General features: G+C 38.0%; 1 pseudogene; it reads right to left on the bottom strand.

Moving 5' to 3' along the window:
• The window catches only part of LOC131405259 (14-3-3 protein zeta/delta-like), a 35,126-nt pseudogene extending 16,079 nt beyond the window's left edge, over positions 1-19,047 (bottom strand).
• Positions 19,048-22,033: the final 2,986 nt, after the last annotated feature.

Raw genomic sequence — 22,033 nt, 5'->3', positions numbered from 1 at the left:
ACATAAAGTAGAGGAAGATGGGCACAGATGTTAGCCCAGGGCCGATCTTCCTTGGCAAAAAGAGGAGGATTGACTTCAGATGTTAGCTCAGGGCTAATCTTCCTCACCAAAAAAAAAAAATTATCAATATGAAAAGATCACTAAAATATTGATTTTTATAGATTCTTCATTAGTGCTAAATGTATGGACATTATAACAGCAAATTAATCCCGATATGACATCACACTAAATATTTGCCTACAATTATTTACCCTAAAACTGTGTACACAGCACTGAGAAAGTTACCATCAAAACAAAAGAGTAAAATAATCTATAAAATTATGCAGTGCACAGTTGATTTCAGGTAAGAATATTAGTCCTCAGAAATCTGTTTGGATACTTATTCATTTTTCTCTACTCTTGGTTTAAGTTAATCTTAATCATCTCCTGATTTCTGAATTTAGTATCCCAGAAATAGCCTTTATTGAAATTTAAATAGTATTTTAAAAATTAAAGATATTTTGAAATCTTCATCCACAAGCCTATATTTCTAGTACAACAACATTAATTTAAAAAAACTATGGGGGCCGGCCCCGTGTCTTAGTGGTTAAGTTCGCACGCTCCGCTACTGGCAGCCCAGGTTCCAATCCGGGGCATGCACTGTCGCACCGTTTGCCCGGCCGTGCTGAGGCAGCATCCCACATACAGCAACTAGAAAGATGTGCAGCTATGACATACAACAATCTACTGGGGCTTTGGGGAGAAAAAGGGGAAAAAAAAAGAGGAGGATTGGCATGGATGTTAGCTCAGGGCTGACCTTCCTCACAATAAAAAAAAAAAGAAAAGAAAACCACGGCTTTAAAAAAAATAAAAAAACTATGGATCCTTTTCTGCCTTTTCTTCTCCCATATCTCCTAATCCTCACCTTCTCATTCCTGCAATGGCATGAGAGAGAAGCAAGAAGAACAGAGTTCTTTCTCTTCTGGGTTTTCCTGCTTACATCCATTATCCCTAAGGCAAGAGCACTTTAAGAATCCAAACATAAGGGAATAATCCAATCTTCTCACTTTACTTAAAGCGAGCTCTTTAGTCTATTGCTTCTAAACTCAATATTTAGTCCATATTTGATTGCAAACCTCTGTTATCTCATCTAAACAAGTAGCAACAGAATCCAAGATTAAAGTTGAAAATAAAAAAGATAATTTTTTTACTACTTTTTGCTTAATAATAACTATTTCTAAACAAACATGTGGGCAGACACGTTGAGAATATACATAAGATCATGGTTTATATTCATATTTTCATAAATCCCTTACTTATGATCTGTATTTTAAAGTTCAGACAGAGTCTAGTACTTTGCATTTCCCCAAATCTGCCTTAGGGAGAACACTGCTCCTCAATTCTCTCAACTGCACGCCTGCCGTGACTAACTCCACAACTGCTGCCACTTCCTGAAGGGGGTGTGAACCTTCCTTCTGACTGTGTGCCAAGAGGTCATCTGTTTTCCACGTCCAAGAACAACTATTTAACTTGGGCAAGGCTGGCCTTGTTTTATGGAATCTGGGAGTATCTTTTTTTTTTTTTTTGTGAGGAAGATCAGCCCTGAGCTAACATCCATGCCAGTTCTCCTCTTTTTGCTGAAAAAGACTGGCCCTGAGCTAACATGTGTTGCCAATCCTCCCCCTTTTTTTTCCTCCTTTTCTCCCCAAAGCCCCAGTAGATAGTTGTATGTCATAGTTGCACATCCTTCTAGTTGCTGTATGTGGGACTCTGCCTCAGCATGGCCGGAGAAGCGGTGCGTTGGCGCGTGCCCGGATCCGAACCCAGGCCGCCAGTAGTGGAGCGCTCGCACTTTAAGCCATGGGGCCGGCCCCAGAATCTAGTAATTATTTTATGTCACCTTGGGAATCTAGGAATTCTCTTTAATACCGTTGACTAAATTAAAGGCAAGAAATCCACCACTTGAATTCAAAATTTATTTTTCCTGGTTCCCAAACACATGTAAAATATATAAATATAAATTCTGATATTTGGTAGGAGGGGTAAATTCATCAGAACTGAAAATTACTGATTTTGTATTTCTCCTAAGATCTAGGCAACAAAAAAGGGGGGAGGTACAAAATGACAGCATGAAAGGGTCACTTTGGAAATTTCTTCCATTTAGTAAGATGTATAGGTTGGGTCATATGAAATTGCCAATATTCAACTGTTTTTAACCTATAAAAACAGCAATTTTATATTATTCAACCTAAAATACTAGTAGATATCACACTTAAAGAGAGGATTCTTGGTTGCTAACGCCAACCAAAGGGCAGGAAACGGGTCCTTATTTCACAGCAATATTCTATGTTGTGTCAGTATCACCAGCAATTATTAATAAATCCTGTACATTTAGAACTTTGTAAATTTAAAACAGCAGTTTTCAAAGACAAGAGAAACAGAGGTATTACTGATAATACAAAGTTTAAATGTCACCAAAAAAAGTGGTTACTGGAACTGTCCCTTTACTGATTCCCCAAGCCCCGATCTTGGCCCGTGCACCCTACCTATGCTCTGACAGGTGCTGTATTTTCTTCTGTACTTGACTTTTTATTGCTCTTAGGTGGTATTACAAGTGCACGTCGAACTGTAAGCTCTTTGAAGGCATGCCCCAGGTCTGTGACGCCTAGCCCTCTCTCAAGTAGCAACAAGTGTTCAATTATTTTTTGAGGATTGATAAATTGATAGAAACTGGAAAAATAATTTTGTTATCCTGGATTCTTTTTATTATATTAATATGCAGAGAATTCACTCAGCTCAGAATAACAAAAACTTCAATTGAGAGAATGCAATCTAGGTTTTGGCTAATACCATTAAACTGTAATATGCATCATGGTGGCATCTTAGATTCAATGAAATATGGAAAATAAAGGAAAAAACTTTAGTAAGCTAAAATAAAGTCACAGGCCCTGTGGATGTCATTTCAGAACAGTCTTAGTTCTTTGTAAGCTCTCAGACTCAGGCTCGGGACAGCTGCGTGCTAAGGCCGTGGTGCTCTGTCTCTGCAAATCTTGGAGAACTCATCCATTACGAAGAAAGAAGGCATTTTTTTTTTTAATGCCATATTTCTATAGCATATTCTTGTTTTAAAAGCTCCTTCCTGATGGTCCATAACAATAGCATTGTCATGTCTATTAAATTTCTTAAACCAATCTGGTAACAAGAGTGAGCCAAAGAACTCAAATGGTAATTTCCTTCAAGAAAATTAACTCCGTGGAATTATGTGCCTTCCAGTTTACTCTGGCACAAATGGTCTGGATTGCTTTTTCTTTACTTAAGAGTGTGACAGAATGCCTCCTGCCTCCAAATATAAAAAGGACTATTTAAATGAAAAACCCAAAAGAGTAAAACCATGTTCTCCAAAAATATCATTACTGTAGTATTACGTCTAGTTTTTATTGGGTTCGTGGGAGCCCTGCTGTGTTATGTAAAGAGAGCCATCAGTCCAGTGTTGTGTTCTGTAGACTGAGGATATGGACCATATGTTCTCTAAATTGTTAGTTCAGATTTTTCTTAATTCTGGGTTTCTACATGTCTCCTGGATATCACAGAGACACAAATGTCTGAATTCTTGACTGAATGTTTTAGTTTTCAAATGTTTGCTGTCATGCAATTAACCCAAATATATGAGAAAATAGACTAAAAGTGAAGGTTTGGAGTCACAGCCTTTGAATAGATAATGTATGGCTGTTTCCTGGGACAACTGACACGTCACTCAAGAGAAAGGATCATGATTTTGGATTCTAGAGTCCTGGGTTAGAGTCCCAGCTCTCACTCTCACTAGCTATGTAAACTAGGGCAAGAGAAAGTGATCAATGAAGCTGTTTTACGGGTGAGAAAACTGAGACCCGTTGAGATGAAGGAATTTAATCCTTCTCTTCTTAATTCACAAAATCAAATGTAATAATTATGTTACCTGTAATACTGTTACCTGTAATACTAATGTAACTGTTATGTTATTTGTTTTCTGTTACTTGTTACTTATTTTTTGTTACATTATTAATATATAATGGTACCTATAATGATATAAATCTAAGGCATTATCATTATTTAACTATTACCTCTACTAGGCTAAGGTCAGAGCAACTGACCTTTGATCGGAGAATCAAATATAAGGAAAATTCTTAGTCCTGGCTTTAATAAATTTTTCTGTGATGACCGCATTATTGCAGCTTTGCGCCCAGGGGTGATGATGCGCAAGACCACATGCAAGGCTCCAGGAGACGATACCGAGAAGACCCTCGATCCCGCCGCCTTAAAGAAGAGTCATAGAGAGCAGACATTGACTCGAAATAAATGCCGTGGGCTCTCTAGGAAACTATTGCTATTCAAATGAGTTTTGAGAAAAATAATGAGTGCAAATTTTACTATTATATCAAAATGTCTCTTAATAAAGTTCATTAAGACAAGAAGGCAATATTTCACTACAAATAATTTTTAAACATATTCTCAAATACACCTTTTGACACAAATATTTTCTTCTCCCTGGGTTCCTGCACCTTATTATCTTTTTCCTCCTATATGAGCTTCCTCTAAACCACCTCAGGAAAATCTAGTTTAAAAGTTTCACTTCCTAGAAATAATAAAAAGAGGAAATCAGCACCTGTTCAAATCTCCTAAGTCAATTTCCCAAAACTATTCCTTTGGTATGACACTTAAATCTTATTATAATATTCCCCCAAACATTATATTTCCTGCAGTGAATAATATACATAGAAAATTCCAATGCACATAGAGAAAGGCTGAAATGAAAAATATCTTATTGATATGGAAGATGTATATTTTGGTAGTAGCAGTACACAGAGTTCCTCATCAGCAATGAACATCTGCTTCTTTTCATTATGATTGTCTTTTGCAATTTCAAATGGCCATATGACAGCATTGCCATATATTGGAAATGCAAATATTCAAGAAAAATTCTGCAATACTCCCTATACAAGTATAGTCAAGAAATAATTTAAAAAATGATATATGAAAAACAAAGAATAAATTACTATTAGGAACCAAGATTTAAATATATACTATATACATGACTTCTTATAATCAAATTTATTATGCAGTATTTTGATGGTTTAATGAAAAGAAAGAAAATAATTAGTGAAATAATTTTAACTTTAAGAGGATGAAAAAATATCTAGTCTTATTCCATTCACAAAAGGTAAAACTAATTAATGCAAGAGAGAATTTTACAACATGTTTGCTAAAAGGATTATCAAAGTTACACCTTCTACTTGTGAAGCAAATTTGGGCTTAACTTAAGGTACTTATACCTGATAACCCTGCATTTTAAAATCCGGAACAATATATCTAAAGCAGTTATGTAGTTTCCACTGCCAATTTGTTTGAGGAGATTTGTTTAAATACTTTATTGTAGAGCATTTTGGCAATCCCACAGATTAGATGATCTAAATTATTCCTTTTCTTCTGATTCTAGCAGAGCATGTTAAATCCCAATCTTCCCACATTTTCCTTATCAGTCTGTACTTCACATTACAATCGATCCAAAGAAGTCACTAGTCACCTAATACCTCCCATGTGTCCTCATTTCTGTGCCTTGTTTCATGTGATTTCTCTCTGTCTGGACTGCTCCTGAACCCATTTCTGACTGTTGAAGTTCTACCCTGTCCCCTAATGCCATCACAAGAATCCCTTTGACGTGCCCCTTCCTTGATTTTCTTCCCTCCCCAATCTTTACCTGATGTGATCACTGTCTCCTTGAAATCTCACATCACTTTGAATCTTTCTAAGGCACTTATACCCTTATAACCTCATGTTGTGTTATGTTAACTGTGCATTTTTCTTAGATCCATTCTCCATTACATTCACTATGGATTCACTTTTGTATTCAACATGTACAGTGTTTAATGAGCACCTTCTACGTGTAGACTATGTGCCAGGATCTGGCTCAATAGAGACGAATACAACATTATCCCAACCTCATAAAATTTACCTTGAAGACGTGACCTTCTCATTTTCTTTACACTTTGTATCTTACATTGTATTGTGCATATTTTAGTCATGCAACAAATATTTGTATAATTGAATTAAGTCATTATAACTTGAGTGTTGATAACAAAAATAAGAAATGTAGTTGATAATTTTGTATTCTATGTACATTAGTCATTAATATCTGATATGAAGTCAATGCTTCTCTCTAAAAATTGATATGGGGAAAGTAATTACAGTCATGCACCAAATAACAAGGTTTTGGTCAATGACAATGGTCTTATAAGATTAGTACCATATAGCCTACATGTGTAATAAGCTATATTATTGAGGTTTGTGTAAGTACTGCACAGAAGGAAGAAATTTTTCTCTACCCTTCTAGGTTCTTCTGGCTGGACTAAGAAATAAATTGACGCGACACAGATTAATAGAAGAAAAACAAACAAAAGTTTAATAACATGTATACATAGGGAAACTCAGGAAAACCAAGTGACTCACCAAAATGGCCAAAGCCCTCACCTTAAACATCCTCCTCAGCTAAAGACAAAAGAAGATGTTGGTGTGGGGAGAGTCAGGGACTTCAAAGGGAAGGATGGCAATTCACAGGTAGGTGCAAAGGAACAAATGTTTGGAAAACAAGTGTTTGGCAACATAGAAACAGAAGAACACAGAGAGGAGCCCAACAAACAGGCTTTTCTAGGTTCCTCCCTGCCCACCACCCAGTTCATGTTATGCCAAGGTGAGGACTTGCTTCCTGAGACAGGTTTTTTTATCTGAATTCTTTTAGGCAGATAGGGGGGAGGTAAAAAGAAAAACTTTCTGAGTCTTTTGTTTCTTAAAAGTAATCAGCCTAAAATAATCCTCATGTTAAAGAGACACATTTAGGGGTAGCAAATTTTGTTCCCCTTCAGTGCGCTCTATGGTGTTTGCATAACAACAAAATCACCTAACAACCCATTTCTCAGAACATATCCCCCTTTATTAAGCAACATGTGATAGTACTTTTTTCCTTAACTTTGGGGATGCCACTTAATATAGAGGAAAATTGAATGTCACACAGGCTAATTTTATAAAAGAGTTTTTTACAAGATTGTCATATCCTAGACGCAAGATCAAACTTAATTAACATCATTAGAGATTCCTTAAACACATTAAATTTTATAAAGCACTCTCTGGGTCACATTATATGCGTTGTATGAAACAGAAGGGGGATAAACTAAATTCAAGTCTAATCATAAAAGTCCCAGCAATTAAAATTGTTTTCAAATAATTTACAGATACAAGTACTGCATAAAATTATTTTTCCATGCATAAGCACACAGCATTGAAGTTGTAAAAAAGACAAAGTATGTGGCAAATTTAGAGGATAATTTCAATTGTTCATTAGTATTCCCTCTCTCCATAATTTGCATATGATCATATACATGGGATTTATTCCAGAAAGTTCCCTAAAAAATCACTTTTATTTCATTTTGGATTATCTAGCTTGTGTTGGCCAAAGAAATCATGAATATCAGTAGATAACAGCTTCCAAAAATTTACCTCACAAATGTGATGAGATAATTTTGTGTTTTGCATATATACAAGGCCAAAATTTCCAGACTAAACAGAAAGATAAAAATAACACAAAGTCACTTAGCTATTGAGGAAAGTATTTTTCACTTCATTAATCAAAAAAATAGGTCATGTGTTAAAAATACACATATTTCTCACTGTTAACCCATTGAGAAATTTTAAAACAAAGTCCTTTACATTCCCTGAACAGGGTTTATGAAGAGGTCTTTCCACCCCATAATTTGGATGTACTCTTAGTCAAATCTTGGGATCTTTTTGTCAAACTGCCACTACATTTATAATCAGATCATAACAAGAATCTACTCCTTCCTAAGAATAAAGTATTTTCCTAAGCACGACTGCCACTTTGTTACAGAAGAAATGATGGTCAGAACCCATTGTTTTAAACTAATATACACAAATGGGAAGATTGTGTTATGACTGCACTTATTTATTGAAAAGTTATTTTTTCTAGAAGAATAATGGTTTCTTTCTAAAACTTTAAGTGAAAACTTCGAGAGCATTTTTCAAACCAAATAAATTCTACCCATTAAACAAAACCAAGGAACTGTTGAGAGTTCTATTTTGCTTATTTTCTGTGAAAATGATTGTGCTAAAAAATATACCCAGCAGTTTCTGGTAGACAATAGAAGTGTGTGTATGTGTGTGTGTGTGTGTGTACACATTCACACTACAGGTATGACATATGAAGACTTAAAAAATCTTTTCCTGTTACTGAATAGTTCCTGTGTTGCACCATTTTGCCTTAAAATGGTTCTTCTGATAGTGTTATCTATCTTGGTATAAACTTTTGAATTAGGATCAGTACACATTTTCTGTGAAGACCTAGAAAGTAAATATCTTAGGATTTGCAGGCCACTTACGGTCTCTGTTATATATTCTTCTTTGCTTTTTTAAAACCTTTTAAAAAGTGAAAACCATTCTTAGCTCCTTGGCCATTCAAACACAGGACACAGGCTGAACGTGGCCCGTGGAGCACAGTTTGCTGACTCCTGCTTTGAACTATCAACAGCCAGTGGAGCATGTTGCAAGTTCAACAGTAGGTTTCAGTAAATGTTTACCAAATACAAAACATCTGTTCTTATGATTTTCCAATGAAATAAAATTAGCAGACCTGGTGTTGCCTGAGGGGGAACTTCCAAATTCTGCTTCATCCACAAGCTTCACTTCAGCAGTAGTTACCCAATCAGTTTTGAAGTGCTCCGTGGTGCTCTGGGAGGAGTGGAAGTTTAACCGGTGGAGATTTCAAAGCTCATTAGTTATATTTACTCTTCCCCTCTTCTCTCTCTTCTCTGTCTCTCTCTCTCTGTCACACACACACATCCTTCTGTACAGCAAATAGACACAGAGCAGCTGGTGGAAATTGTCTTCTACACCCCAGCAAAAAGAGCCTTCTCAATTTGGTGGTATTTTTAAACTGTGTCTTTCTAAAAATATCACTCCAGCCTTAAGACAACCTTCCCATTTGCTTTCTTCTGTCCAGATTTCTTGAATAGATAGAGATTTTTCTATTTTATTGAACAAATATTTATCAAGTTCCTAATATGACTTCACCGAGATTTCCAATTTTAATGTGGATAGGAATCACCCTGGGATACTGTTAAAACACAGATTCGAATTTAATGGGTCTGAAGTGGGGCCTGAGACTCTTTCTAAGGAATTTCCAGGTGAGGCTGATGCTGAAGGTTTGTGTGTCACATTTTGAGAAGTCAGGTGGTGAGGAACACAGGTGCGTAGACAGTGGTTATGATACTATCGTGGTGAGTGCTATTTGAGGGAAATATGCTATGGAAGCATATAAACCTGGATGTAATACATATTTCAAAATTCAGGGCAAACTTCTTGGAGAGTATAAGAACAAAACTGGTCTTAGGAAGAGTACGGCTTGTGCAGATAAAGGGAGGAGTGCAGGGGGAAAGGCAAAGAAAGAGCAAAGGGCTGCAAAGCAGATGTTTAGTGGCTATCAGGAAAATTTGCGAAAAACCAGGACAGTGGGGAATCTAGAAGACAAAGAAAGGAGTTTTTAAGGAGAGAGTACACAACAGTGGTTCACTTCAGAAAAAAGTTGAAAAGTGTCCACTAGATTTAACAACACAGATGTATTTGGTGATCTTAGTGAAAATAATTTCAGTAACTTGGTGGACACAAAAGCCAGAGAACAGCAGGTTACAGAGTGTTTGGGGGAAAGGAAGCTGAGTTAGCTCTATTGTGTTTTTGTGATGTGAGAGACTTGAGTCTGTTTAAATTCTTTTGATAATGAGGAGGTAGGGAGAAATTGAAGACACAGGAAAGAGAGGAAATAATCAGTACAATCAACTCCCTGAGGAGGGAGGAGAAAAGATCTAGAGCAAAACTGAGAAGATGATTTTAGGAGATTCCTAGTATATTTCATTGTAACAGGAAGGAAGAAATAAAAAAATGAGAGCAGAATTAGTTGAATCTGTGTTTGTTGGCAGAAAGTTGCAGGAATTCCCACCTGTGGCTTCTAGGATCATTGGAAATTAGAAATTACATTTATACTCTACGGGGAAAGGCAAAAAGACCAGGCATTTCAAGAGTATGGAAAAGGGTATCAGTTACCGGAAATGGAAACAAAATTTAGTCGATGAAAGGGTAAAAAATGTCCGTAAGTATTTGATCCCTTGACTGTTTTGTGTTTTGATGATGGACGAGACCACGGATGTGACAGTGGTCTTGCTCCTGGCCCCTTTCCACACTAGCAGGAATCCTGTCTTCCTTTTGTCAAGGTGGAACTTGAACTCAACCAGGGCCTGCTGTTCCGACGGATTCCACCCCGCTCCCCTCTTCTGATACTCTTACATCTATACTGTGGGCTTGAATGCCCAGGTTATTGGCACAGATCTCAAGTTAATTCAGAGTTTACTATACTCCATGGGAGTTGTTTCTCATGGCCTCTCATTACTCTGTGCTTACTTGGTTCTATATCCCTATACACAACACACGCACGCACACGCATACACCACATCCTTGTCTAGGCTCAAAACTCTCCACTTAGATATCTACTAACACTGCTGGATATCTACTCCTGTTCTTTCGGTCAGTGCTGTGCTAAATGTCTCCTGGAGGAATCCTTGACAGTCCTACTTCTGAGGATGCTAAATATCCCCCAATGTCCTTGACATTTTTATAAGGTCATACTTCTTATGTGCAGAATTCACATATTTCCATCTACTCATTGGTGGTCGACTAGTGCAATCTCTAACCACCCGTCCTAACGCTGGAGAAGAATTATAGGATATTGTATTTTCTTTACAATGCCTGCTTTTGATTCAGGACCATATCCAACAAGGATCTAATAAAATCAGTCAAAGATGTATGAGTGACTTTTCTTTCTAACAGTAAAAATCTGAAGTTTTCCTGTTTACGAATGCTGTTATAAGACTTTACGCAGGATAGAAAAATTTCTAGAACAGAGTTATCTGAAAGAAATTAATTTATGAAATGATCAGATTTCCTCTTCCTGGATTAGCAGAAAAAAGTATGGTGGGGCAAAAGGGAGGTTGATACAGTTTGAGATCCAGACTGCTTTAGGAAAGCAACATGGCGTATTGGTTATGAATGTGGTCGCTCATGGCACCACTTGACTGATTCCACCACGTAAGCAAATTAACCTCTTAAATTCACTGGCATTTAGAATTGCCCTAGTGCTTGGTGATAATAGACAGGACACTGACTTTCACTTAAATTTATAACTGTTTTCCAAGTCTCTACAGACAAATCACACCCTTGTTGTTTACATGCCTAGAAGAATTAAAGGAATAAATAACATTAAAGACATCACATTTTGAAATATAAATTTCTGAAAAATAACTACGTTTTACACTGTTAATTTGCTTTACTTAATATTGAGTTAGCTTAGGCCAGAAAAATGTGCTACTGTGAAATGGAATTGAATGTGTTTATCTCCTAAAGTACAAATATACCCTAATTCCTTGAAGACTCAGCTAACTCATTGATATGGATGAAGTTCAATGTTATCTGGGCACAGTTAGAAAGCCCCTTTTTACAGAAGTTCTATAAGATTCTGGACATCTCTTTCATCTCGTATATCTTTTGCATCCAGGCATTTCCCAACTTCTAGGGCATGTAGATCCAAAGCACATAGCTGAGCCCATGGACAAGCTTCTCACTTCTGCTCCTTCAGCAAAGGAGAGTGGAGCATCCCCTTCTGACTATGAAATCCTCACTCAACATCTGTTGAGTCCTAAGCCTTTGCTTCCCTAGATGGGCTTCTGCTTTCAGGTGTGGGGGAAGAGGGAGAATCCCCCTCTGCCCTTTTCCTTAAGGTTCTTATGGCTTGCCAAATAACCAACAAGACAGGTTAGCAGGAGAAAATAATACCAAGTTTAATAACATGTATACATGAGAGAAACTCAGAAATGAGCAACTCGTCCCTCTGTCTGAGCTGCTTGCTTAAGTATTGTAGCTAAAGACGAGGAAGGTGTCGGGGGTGGGTAATGGTCTGGGACTTCAGAAGGCAAAAAGACAATTCTTTTCAGGGTCATCTATAGACAATGTGGTCAGGGAGAGATAGAGTTTTTTTGATAAAAAGGGCTTGGTGCCCTTCCCATTGTAACATCTATTTTACATTATCATTACAGCCATCATGATAGACTAGAGGATCTGTTCCAGGAAGGAGCCACCATGTCAAATTCTTTAGGCAGTTAGTGGGGGAGGCCAAATGTCCCTCAGAGAAAACAATCAAGATAAAGAGATATATTTCAGGGTGACCAAATCTTGATCTCCCACACAGGCAAACATGTTTAAAGCAAATCTCTTGGAAAGGAAATCAATCAGTCTCTCCATCTTTCCCTTCCTCTCTCCCTCTCCTCTCTCCTCTCTCCCTTCCTCCCTCTCTCCCTCCCTCTCTCCCTCTCCTCTCTTTGTTTCTCTCTCCCTCTCTCCCTTCTTCTCTCTCCCCTCTCCTCTCGCCCTCTCTCCCTCCCTGTTCCTCTCTCCTCCACTGATACACATGGGCACACACACAGACATATTTGTGGATGCAGTTTTCTCTTCTTCTGCTAAAAATAAATTTCTTTAACAAGCATCCAAGTTTAACACCTAAAATGTGAGAATGTTTCTCTGAAGTAACTAGTGGATAGCTGTGCTTTGCTTTTCATTTTTTAACATGTGTTTTCCTGACATATCTATTGTTTCAGAAATCTATAATTAGTAAAACATAAACCCACTATTTTTATTTTCCATCTGCTGGATGATAAGTTGCCTTGAGAGTCTCTCAAAGCACAGCAACCAACATGGCTCTTTTCCTTTGCATTCTTGTTTACCAGAGTGGGTGACAATGACAGCTTAAATGAAGAGCCACAGCTAAGGGAAATGGTGATGTTTCTTAATTGGGACTGGGCTGTAATCAGGAAAAGCCCAGGGATAAAACATAAACCAGTTTCAAAAAATGGTGGCTCGCTGTTCATTTAATTTTTCAGAATCTGCTATGATGAATTTTAGCAGTGTTATCTTTCATTACTGAAGTAAACTTACTTGAATCTAAGCCATGCTTAGGCTACAAATGAGATGACTCTGAAGTTGAATATGTCCTTTCAACAATCAGCATTCTCTTTAGTAAAAGAAGATATTTGAAAATGATAACTTGGAAAAAAGGTGCTCCTCACAAGAGTTATTAATGGGACAGGAGTGTAACTTTAAGATACACGTAGAGGTGATGGGAATTTAAGAAGAAGAAGGAAATGACCTAATTTTCCAATTTGGTAACCTATGCCTGTACTATAGAGAGTCAGCCAACCATTTAACTTCTCTACCTACCTCCGCTATCTGGAATGTTCTTGCACTTACTACCTAGGATAAGAATATTGTAAAGCAAAGTAAATCATTTCAAAAAGTATTTTCCATCAGTTAAAGATAGTAATATTAAAGTACTAATCCACTATACTCTCTGGTTAACTCTCCTGCTATCTGTCCTAACCCCTCCAGATGGGCTGCTGGATGGCAGCAAAGGGTAGGGAAAACAATCAAGACAAGTCGTCATTATAATTATAATTACAATAAACACAAGCCATCTCACAAAAGTCACTACCTTTCAGTCTTGATTTCTTAGTGAAGACTCCAGGTATGCAATACCCCCAAAATTCTTGAACTCACAATTCAATACAATCTCTTTTATTTATAAGCTATTCTGTCTTAATTATACACCAATCATTTTTTATTCTCTATTATAGTCCTCAGGACCTCATTCTCCCCCTTGAACCATCCACCAAGTATGAGCTAGCTGGAACACTTGTTACCCCATGTACATTATTTTCTTGTAACATGGTTCATTATATCATCATTAATGTGATAAGGAGATCCCATAACTTGGGCAAATAGCATAAGTGCTTCCCCGGATCAATCTTAGGTGGATTATCTCCTCTATTTGGTTACTGTCCCACAATGCTCTTGGCTTTCTTCACTTTTATAGGGACAAGAATATAAATATATACATTCTATTCATTCAACAAATATTTTTTGACTACCTGCTATGTGTCAGGCACTGTTTTAGGTTCTTTGGATAATGCATTGATCAAAATATTGATATCAAACTATCCATCCTTTGAGAAGCTTACAGTCTTTGTGGGGGAGAGAAACAAAATAATAAATGAGAAAATTATATAATATGATAAAAGTAATAAATGCTTTTATTTAAGAGAAACAAAAAGCAGAAACTGATAAGGAGGAGAAGGAATGGGTAGGGCTGGGCAGAGAGCCCTTGCTATTTCACCTAAGGTGGTTGGATTGGGCTTCATTGAGAAAGTGACTCTGGAGTAAAACATCTCCTATGTTGACCCTTGATCTCTACTGTTGCTCACAGTATCACACCCCAATTCACTAAATAAGCATATATATTCTCTATTAACAAAACTAAGACACTTCCCTCTTTCAGTACAATAGATTTCACTCTATCAATCTTTCCACAAAAGCAGACTATTTTAGCACTTAGGACCTACCTCTAAAACAGGAATTAATTAGATACAGGATGATCTCTAAAACCTATCCTTAAAATACACATTTCATTACCATGTCATGTGTGAAATAGAATGATAACACCTTCTTCGGTGCTCCCAGCAATAAATCAGCTGCAGGGCTATAGGAAAGACTCATGCCCTACACCAGTGATTCTCAACTTCAGCCTACATTCTGATCACCTGGAGGACTTCCTTATTAAAACACAGATGATTGAGCATCTGCCCCAGAGTCTCTGATTCAATAGGCCTAGAGTGGTGCCTGAGAATTTGCATTTCTAACAAGTTCCCAGGGTATGCTGAATGCACTGAGAACCACTGCTTTGCATCAACCCTAGTAAAGTTACAACGTTTTCCCAACTCAGTTGTAGAATGCCAAATGAAACTAACAATCTCAGTTCTAATTCTATGTAACTGAAGGAAAGGATATTATCTAAAATTTATTATTTTATTGTTATTTTAATCCTTTCTTTCTGCCAGATATTAGAAAGAGAAGAAACTACATTTTTCATAACTCTATCATCTGTCAGATATAATACCATCTACCAAACCCGATGAAACAAATCCCTTCTTTCCAGGACCCAAACATTACTCTATTTTCCCAAAGATTACATCACATTCCTAAACTTACAGTGTGTATTTCTAAGATGCTCACTCAAGCAGGTTAGTCACTCAAGATAGTCACTCAAGCAGGTTAACTCTAAGCTCAGCAAAAACTCACACTCCTCTTCGCTTTCCTCATCAACTGTGGAAAATCCATTCTTTGTGTATAGAAACTAAAACACTCCAAATGAATATAAATTGAGAGTTTATCGGTAGGAAAAGTACAAAGAACTCCTTCTCAAGCGTGAGAGACTCTGATTTCAAATCCTTCTGTCTTGGTCCCTAAGCAATCTGGTGTTCCATAAATTGTACCCCAAATTGATGGGTGAATTGAGGAGAGGACTAGAAACAACAAGTGGTTCAGTGCTGCTTTCAGAAACCCGGTAAAATGCAGCAAGGAGAGCGAGTTGTGTCTTGAACAAGCTGTAAGATTGTCTCAGCTCATTTTTGTGGAACTGAAGCCTCGCCTGGAAAGGTTTCTTAGGCAGAAGTGAAGCGCCACTCCTACCACTACAGAAATAAGCTTTGTGTACTATATTGGTCAAGGTCTGCTGGACACGTCAGGGAGATGGCAGCAGTAACAGAGAAAGCGCTTTCACCTCCTCATGAGTCAACATGGGCAGTTGCTCACCAGGAGAAACTAAAGATTCTTTTCCCTTAACAAAGTGATCATGCATACTTTATAGAATCATGTTCTCCGAGAATATAATGAAATGTTCATTAAAATGTGTTAATTAATCTTCATCTTTAAATCACTCAAAGAAAAGATATTAGAACAAAGGCCAAAGACGGTCAAAAGACACAGAAAATCTACTTACTGGTTAAATAAAATTGTTAAATGAAATTACTCTCTACACTCTAATGCTATGTAGACTGTGTTACCTAAGCCACACGTGGGTGTTTAAAAGGGGGTCATATTGAGTGATGACTGGATTTCACTGGCTTTGCTGCTATTCACTTGCTACCCCTATAGGGTCTCTAGTTCCCCGTAAAAGATCTTGGATTATTTCAGAGACATTGGGAGTGGTCTCACCTGTACTCCTGAACTGGTCTGTCTGTGACCACTTGAATCTGCCATGTTCCACCTCTTCCACTCTGTCCACTTCAGTGAGAGCTTGATCTTGGCACGCCTGCCAAAGCCTCTGCTGCTGACTAAGCTGCAGGAAATCGCTTTAGTCCTGCCTGTAGTGTCCATGTCAGAAAAGTTTAGGCTAAAATTGAGTCTCTTATATAAGTAAAATATTTTTGTAAATGTAAAGTTTGTGAATAGCTGACACCAAAAATTATAGCTTGGCCAATGCATTTTACCGATTCATTTAAAAGGCAAAAAATTAGATTTATTATAAGCTGGAAAGTAGAAAAGGAGAAGCCAAACAGATTTCAATGTGACACAGGGACTCTGGGGAGTTATTGCCCCAACTATAAATCTTTGTTTGCTCTCGTCCCCTCTCACTGGAAGCTAATTGCTGATTAATTTTCCTTAGTTTTGCATTTTGCAGCTATTAGATATAGCATGGAGAAAAAGACTTGAAGGTATGAGTAGGGATTTAGGCTCTCCTGAGAGAGAGAGAGGGAGGGAGAAGGAGAGCCAGAGGAGCTTGTACCCAGCTCTCTTGTGCATTGTGTTTGACCACAGCCTGGGGACCAAAAGTAGAGGGTCTTAGGGCAGATATCACACCTCTGTGCTAACAGGGAAAGCTTGGCTAGGGGAACCTAAACCTGAAAAGATAGACTGAAAAGAAGGGTTCTTTCCCACTCTTCCTACCTCGGAGTTTAGGAGAACTCTAGACTTTGCAACTAAGGAGACCCAGGAACTGAGTGGTTTCAAAGACATCTTACCCATCTACCCACCTCTTACCTCTATTAGCCAAAGGGGCAAAGACTACCACGCAAGAATCAAATATTCAGCCAAGATATCATTCACTTAGGAGAAGGAGTCAAACATATTGGCATATTGGCAAAAATCCTCAATAAAATATTAGCAAACTGAATCCAACAATGTATACGAAGAGCTATGCACCAGGGCCAAAAGGGATTTATTACAGGTATGCACAGCTGGGTCAACACTTGAAAAGCAACTAATGTACTCCACCATATTAACAGGCTAAAGAAGAAAAGCATAAAATTCAATACCCAATCTTGATAAAAACTGTCAGCGAACTACGAATAGAGGGGGCCTTCCTCAACTTGATAGGAACATCAACAAAAAACCTGCAGCCAACATTATACTTAATGGTGAGAAACTGAATACTTACCCCCTAAGATAGGAAACAGGGGAAATCTTACTGAAAGTCTTGTCTAGTGCAATAAGAAAAGGTATACATATTGGGAAGGAAGAAATAAAATGGTTTTAGTTCACTGATAATATGATTGTCTATACAGAAAATCCCAAAGAATAGACAAAAAAACCTCCTGGAACAAATAAGTGATTATAGCAAGGTTTTAGGATACAAGGTTAAAGACAAAAGTCAATTGACTCCTACATACCAGCAACAAACAATAAGGAATTGAAATTAAAAAATATAATACCATTAACATTAGTGCCAAGAAAACAATGTATAAATTTAACAAAATATTACAAGATCTACATGAGGAAAACTACGAAACTCTGATGAAAGAGATCATAGAAGATCTAAATAAATGGAGAGATATTCCAAGTTCACAGATAGGAAGACTCAATAAAGTTAAGATGTCATTGCTTCCCAACTTGATCTGTAGATTCAACACAATCTCCCCAAAATCCCAGAAAGTTATTTTGTGGATATCAACAATCTAATTCTAAGGTTTATATGGAAAGGCAAAATAGCTAGCACAATACTAAAGAAGAATAAAATTGGAGGACAAATACTACCTGACTTCAAGACTTACTATATCAAGACAATGTGGCATCAGCAAAGAATACACAAATAGATCAATGAATAGAAAGCCCAGAAACAGACCCACCAAATATAGTCAACTAATCTCCAACAAAGGACCAAAGGCAATATAATGGGGAAAGGATAGTCTTTTCAACAAATGCTGCTGGAACAATCAGACATCCATACGCAATAAATGAACATAGACATAGACATTATAACTTTCACAAAAATTAACTCAAAATGGATCATAGAATTAAATATAAAATTCAATATTACAAAACATCTAGAAGGAAACGTTGAAGAAAATCTGTAAGACCTTGGGTTTAGTGATGAGATTATAGATACAACATCAAAAGCATCATCCCTGAAATAAAAAAAAATGATATTAGACTTATCAAGACTAAAAACTTCTGCTCTCAGACCAGCCCCGTGGCTTAGCGGTTAAGTGCAGGCGCTCCGCTACTGGCGGCCCGGGTTCGGATCCCGGGCGCGCACCACCGCTTCTCCGGCCATGCTGAGGCTGCGTCCCACATACAGCAACTAGAAGGATGTGCAGCTATGACATACAACTATCTACTGGGGCTTTGGGGGAAAATTAAATAAAATAAAATAAAAAAAGAAAAAAAAAAAACTTCTGCTCTCAAAAATACATTGTTAAGAATACCAAAAGACAAGCCACAGACTGGGATAAAATGTTTTCAAAATACATATCTGATAAAACACTGGAATCCAAAATATACAAAAAGCACTTAAAACTCAAGCATAAAAAAAAAACAAACCCGATTTTAAAAATGGGCAAAAGATCTGAACAAATATCTCACCAAAGAAGCTGTAAAGATGGAAATAAGCACATGAAAAGATGCTATCGTCATTTGTCATTAGGTAACTGCAAATTAAAACAACCACGAGATGCCATTACACACCCACACCCATAGGACAAGCCCATGCTACTTGTCCCATGTAAAAGCTTTTAGAGACAGACAGTTTAACTGAGTCACCTGAGAGGTAGCAGACATTTCTGAGAGCAGGTGCAAGTCTCCTGGCTGGATTGTCATGGCCGGTGATGCAACGGATGCAGGAACTGTGCCAGGGACCAAGGGAGCCCCAGAAAATGTAGATACCTGTGAGCGAATGACTAACCAAGATAATATTACTTTGAATTTGAACCCCTGGTTTATCCTTATTGGGAAGGAAGTCTTTTTGAGCCCCCTGGAGGAAAGAGGATAACACGAGATGAGGGAAGAGATGGAAACAGAAAGTGTTCCCCTCCAAGCGTCTGGTGTAGGGGTGAGTTAGGATAACCTAGAGATGAGAGGGTTAGGCCAGCCCTCAACACTTCTATTGTAGTCTTTGAGGCAGCCAACCACTTTTAACTTAAAATCCACTATTTGCAACATGTTACACGATGGTATGAGGTACAGCAGGACGAAACAAGAACTAGTCTCCCATTGAGATTGCTGTCATTAGCATCTGCAGAATATTTGAGGCTTAAATTTTTTGTTTGCATAATGAAGGGGCAATGTTGGTATTATTGAATGAAAGAAAGTGGCAGGCAATGGGGGCAACATATATGATCCCATTTGACATAGTGAATTCTATGTGTTAACTAACAGTGCTGGGCCAAGAATTGCTCTCCCAATCTCAAATTGGATATTTGCTAGAATTGGGTATATATTCCACCATCAGGGAGATTTCTCTGAGAAGATAAGTATAAAAGGGAATATCACCACTGTGACTATAGTCTCTTCAGACAGCTCTCTGTATTTGTGTGATTTTATGAGAAGCTGGGTGTCAAGGAAGAACTTCTAACACTGTTTTGGTCTAGTACACAACCAAACTTGTAGCTACCATTTCTACTGTCATCCACTGGATCCTTGTTTGAAAGCCCCAGTTGTAATGGAACCATATAAAGTACTGCAATGCCCAAACAAGAGTTTTTTTGGCACACATAAAAGCCAATGATAACCCACAAAACCTCTACTATTTGCCAATCTCTTCAACACAGTCCTCTAAAGGGCTAGCTAGTCTGGTAGTCCTTGGTAATCTACAAGTAGCACACTACTGTGTTTTTCTCAGCCTTGACTAAGGTACTAGGCATCTATATGCCAGGGAAATGGAACATGAAGAACTCAAGGAAGTTTTCAAATGATACAAATTTGAGGCTGAATAGTACAATACTCTCTTGTTTGCCGATTTTCATTTGACCCTAGCAGATGGATAAACAGCTTGAACTGCTCAGATCAAGGACATCTGGATGGAAGAAACTTGAATGCTGACTTGGCCTCAGATGGTTCTATAGTCATCTCCTTCTATCCCCAGAGATCACTATGGTGACAAAACAGCCATTCTTGGCTCCTTCCTGAAATAGGAGAGACAGTCTGGATCATCCCCGACGGGGAATGGCAGAACTTGTTTGGTTGTGTGGGAACCCATCCAAGCTCATCAAGTGATGGTTGAGGAGGAATTAATAGCTCTCTCTGTCTCCTGTTGTATTTCAGATGTGGACAAACCAATCTAGCCTTTCTTAGACTCTCCCAAGCAGAGGCTCCAGTGCAACTCATTTCCATGATAGATTTGTTGTTCATAATCCCTCCCAGATTTCCCATAACAATCCCACCACTCCACCAAAAGAAGAATATACGTGGTGTTGTGGTTGTTGATTTGTTCACGTCCCTGGATTGTTAACCCCATCCCCTGTACATTAGTGGCTTTCAATTTTTAAAGAAGATATTCATGTCTCCTTTAGGAGATGCTGTCAGTATGCCGAATAGGATGTGGATAAGGAACACAGCCCTGCTGGCACGTGTTCTGGTGCTGCTGACAAGTTTGGTTTAATTATTTTATTTTGTGAAGTGTTTTAGTATAGTATAGCTCCCATATTAAAGTTACTCTTCTTCTCAATAAAAATTTAAAATGTTAGATATATTTTTGTTGTTCATGTCATAGAGTCAATTTTGACTCCTAGCGACCCTGTGGACAGCAGAGCAGAACCCTGCCCATTCTTTGTGTCTCATCCTCTCACCTTCCGTTGCTCTATAAGACAATGCTCCCCTGCTGTTCACAGGGTTTTCACGGCCAGTTTTTTTGGAAGTGGGTGGCCAGGTCCTTCTTCCTAGTCAGTCTTAGTCCGGAAGCTCCACTGAAATCTGTCCACCATGAGAGACCCAGCTGGTATTTGAAATCCCAGTGGCATAGCTTTCAGCACCACAGCAACATGTAGCTGCCACAGTATGATGACTGGTTAAATATATTAGCGTTATTAAAAATAGTTTTACTCTCTCATTCCTCAAATATTTGTTGAGAACCTACTAATTGCTGATGCTCTGGGTGTTAGAACAGTGAACAAAACAAAGTTCCCACTCTCACGGGGCTTACATCAAGTGGGAGGATTCAGACAAACAAACAGACACGTAATATGTCAGGTGGTGATGAGTGACATGAACAAAGTCAAGGTAAGGAAGAGACGAGGGTGTGGGGACAGACTGAGGGAGAGATGGAAAGAGCTGGGCTATTTTAGATAAGGCGATTAAGGGAGACCCCAATGATTAGATGGCATCTGAGCAGAGATCGGAAGGAAGCGAGGGACCAGGCTATGTGGACAGAGAAAGAGATAGCAGCAGATGGATCAGAGGGGTCGCCAGCAGGAGACAAGATCTGTAGGTCCTGGCAGGCAGTGTAAGAACACAGGATTTTATTTTGAGTGAATAGAAAAGTCATTAGAAATTTTGAGGAGAGGAGTAACTTCATTGGACCTGAATTTTCCACAAATCACCATGGCTGTGGGAGGAGCCTTTACTTTAGCGGGGCTAAGACAGAAACGGAGAAACTAGTTAGGAACTCCCAGAAATAAAACCATTCACATGGAATAGAGCTAGTGTTTACAAGGCAGTCAATAAGAAAGTATTAAGTTGTGAATTTTGCTGTGCACAAATATTCTGTGCAGTGTTAAGTGATTCACAGAAAAATAAAGGCCATGTAATTCGGTAGGCCCACTGAATTGATCTAAATTGAAATAAAATAAACTATCTACAATTTTTCTTA

The sequence above is a fragment of the Diceros bicornis genome, chromosome 5, assembly GCF_020826845.1.
Source record: "Diceros bicornis minor isolate mBicDic1 chromosome 5, mDicBic1.mat.cur, whole genome shotgun sequence".
Classification (NCBI taxonomy): Eukaryota; Metazoa; Chordata; class Mammalia; order Perissodactyla; family Rhinocerotidae; genus Diceros; species Diceros bicornis.
The sequence above is the reverse complement of the archived record's forward strand: the minus strand, read 5'-3'. Positions and strand labels throughout refer to the sequence as shown.